Genomic DNA, 3,222 nt, shown 5'->3' on the forward strand with positions numbered 1-3,222 from the left:
ACATGTGTGTGTGTTTGTGTGTCTGTGTTTGTCCCCCCAACATCGCTTGAAAACCGATGGTGGTGTGTTTACGTCTCCGTAATTTAGCGGTTCGGCAAAAGACACCGATAGAATAAGTACTAGGCTTACAAAGAATAAGTCCTGGGGTCGATTTGCTCGACTAAAGGCGGTGCTCCAGCATGGCCGTATTCAAATGACTGAAACGAGTAAAAGAGTAAAATAGTAAAGAGAGAGAAAGAGAGGAAGAGAGAGAGAGAGAGAGAGAGAGAGTAATTCCACCCAGCCATTTGACAGTGAATCTCAAGACAAGAAGGAATCATCCATGTCAAATTAATATGTAAAGATTTTATATTTCAAAGTTTTCTTCGTGTTTGTCGTTGCAAGCTGGCAGAATGGTTAGCACTCCGAGCAAAGTGCTTAGCGGCATTTCGTCCGTCTTTCGCGTACTGAGCTCTAATTCCGCCGAGATAGACGCTCTTTTTCATACTTTGGGTGTCGATAAAATAAGTACCAGTTAAGTAGTGGGGTGAATGCAATCGACTTACTTCCTTCCCGGAAATTGCTGGCATTGTAGCAATATTTGAAAATAATATTTATATCTACATTACGTTTCTATCAATTCCAACGCGATTCCCATTTCACAGTTCCCCAAAATTCATCAGAGAAGGCAAGTTTCTTGTAAGAAGCTCGTACCCAATGGATGCAAAAATATTCTACACGTGATTCAAACTTGAGCTCTGATTTGTCCAGAACATGATAAACACTGAGTTTTTCACGACCTATTTTCTGCTTGTTTTTGTAGCATGGACAGAACTGCTGCGTGGAAAAAGAATTATTTTGTATTTTGTCCGAAACAAATTGCTTTGTTCAGGCTGGGAAATAATCGTATTCTATCTCCAATATTCTAGATATAGATAATTAAGAAACTAATGCAGCAGCTGGTCTCTCGGCCGTGATCGTCTAGTGGTTAGGACCCCACGTTGTGGCCGTGGTAACCCAGGTTCGAATCCTGGTCACGGCATTTCAGCTACGCTATTTTTCATAATATCTATTTTTTATTGATTTTCTTAATCGAGTACGATGTGATATGTCAGCGATATCTGTTGAAGTTATTTGTATTACTTTTTTTATACAATTTTAGATTTCAACGTTCTTCTACTCGCCAGCATCACTCCACTTTTGAATTGTGGGCCGTAATATAGCTTTGTCGAAAACTGACTTTGGTCTTGTTTTCTATAGGAAATTGTTTCTTCACGCTGGGAAGTAATCGTATCTCAAACAATTTTAGGTATTCCAATGCAGTAATTGACTGTTCACGGCATGTAAACACACTAATGGCTGCAGAGGAATATACATCCCATGCTGGGATTCCACCTCGTCTATGATTTAGAGGACTCTCTGCAACCAATCTGAATCATCGTTACCATACTTGGCCAAAACAGTGCAACCGCTGCTTAATAATTTTCTTGGTGAACAATTTCCGCCGAGGTCGACTTTGGCTTTCATGTTTCTGTGGTCGAAAAAAATAAGCACTAGTTGATCATTGGGGTCGATGTAACTGACTTAGCCCCTTCCTCGAACCTGTTGCCCTTGTGACAAAATTTGAAACCAATATTTTTCTTGGTGAACTGGCAGAATCGTTAGCTCGCCGGGCAAAGTGCTTCGCAACATTTCGACATTTTCCCCATTTTACGTTCAAATTTCGCCGAGTATTATTTTACTTTTTATCCTATTGGGTGACAAAATAAGTGCCATTTGAGCATTGGAGTTGATATAATCGACTTACTCTCTCCCAGAAAAATTTTAGGCATTGTACCAAAGTAGAAAAGATTAATTTATTATTACATATTACAAATTCATAAAAAACACCCACAAGAACATGCAGAAATAAATCTATAGATTAATATGGAATAACATATCAGTTTCCTTTCTTTGGGCAAACTACCGGATTATCATTTTCTTGCATCAAGAAATATCGCCGTTGTCCCGTTCGTGTTTCAGAGTTTTGAGATGGTAAATTTTCTTATGACAAGATCATGCCCAGAGCATGTCATAATATTTTACACGCGATTAAAATTGAGCTCTGACATGTCCAAAATACGATATTCAAGGAATTTTCCAAGAATTACTTTTCATTTGCTTCTGCAGTGTGGAGAAGTGTTGCTTTGTTGAAAAATTACTTTGATTTTAGCTAATTAGAAAATCTCTATAAGAGATGAACGCAGTAACTATACTGAGAAGCAATGTTTAATGCCACTTCAACATGGCTGTTCCGTAGAAAGCGACGTTACCGTTGTTTTAAGCCCATGGGAAATCCTCCTGTAGCTGGTTATTCGATGCAATCTGTATCCGATATATATTGCAAGCAGGGGAGTGAATCCTACCATGATCCAGCCACGAGATCACCAGACCGTACGGTCTCGACCTCTTTATGGTCATCCTCTGCGATGGATACTTGTCCGCTAGAGATAGCAGTAGTTCACTCCAGCTCATAATAAATAGAAAACAAATGACACCCAGCCACTGATCTTGCAACAAGCAAGTTAGCGTGTTAGATCTGTATAAGAGATGAAAGCAGTAACTATACTGAGAAGCAATGCATATCGCCGAATATCGGATGCTGATTGAATCGGAAAACAAGATGGAGGAGGAGTACTCCTGGTGTTAAAATAACAGTAATTTCGGTTCTAACGGAGCGGCCATGTTTTGGTGGTTATAAACATTACTTTGATTTTCATTTCTCCAGGAAATTGCTTTTTGACGCACGGAAGTAATTTCATTCTACCGCGAATATTCTATAAATACATAATTTAAAGTCATTCGTAACAACTGTCGTATTGGATGTGAGGATCAAGTTCTTAGGACTCTGATTTTGTGTCTGTAGTAATCCAGTTTGTAGTGTGGAGAGAACTGGTTCGTTGAAAAAATTACTCTGTTCGTGTTTTCGAGGAATTGCTTTGTTTACGCGGGAAAATAACCACATTCTACCGCCAGTATTTTAGATATAGATAATTGAAAAGTGGGCACCGTAGCTCCACTCTCGGCCGTGATCGTCTAGTGGTTAGAACTCTATATTGTGGCCATGACAACCTAAGTTCGAATCCTTGTTACGGCAAATCGGCTAGTCTAATCTTTGTTCGTTTATCGTCGGAGGAATTGCTTTTTACACGCTGGGAAGCAATCGTGTTCTACCGCCAATATCCTACATATCCATAATTGAAG

The 3,222-nt window shown here is 39.4% G+C and overlaps 1 non-coding gene across 1 annotated transcript; it reads left to right on the plus strand.

The window, feature by feature from the left end:
* Positions 1–949: 949 nt before the first annotated feature.
* On the plus strand, positions 950–1,021 carry Trnah-gug (transfer RNA histidin (anticodon GUG)). Its single transcript has one exon. It is a non-coding gene; the product is annotated as a tRNA-His (tRNA).
* Positions 1,022–3,222: the final 2,201 nt, after the last annotated feature.

This window comes from Octopus bimaculoides, chromosome 1 (genome assembly GCF_001194135.2).
Source record: "Octopus bimaculoides isolate UCB-OBI-ISO-001 chromosome 1, ASM119413v2, whole genome shotgun sequence".
Taxonomy (NCBI): domain Eukaryota; kingdom Metazoa; phylum Mollusca; class Cephalopoda; order Octopoda; family Octopodidae; genus Octopus; species Octopus bimaculoides.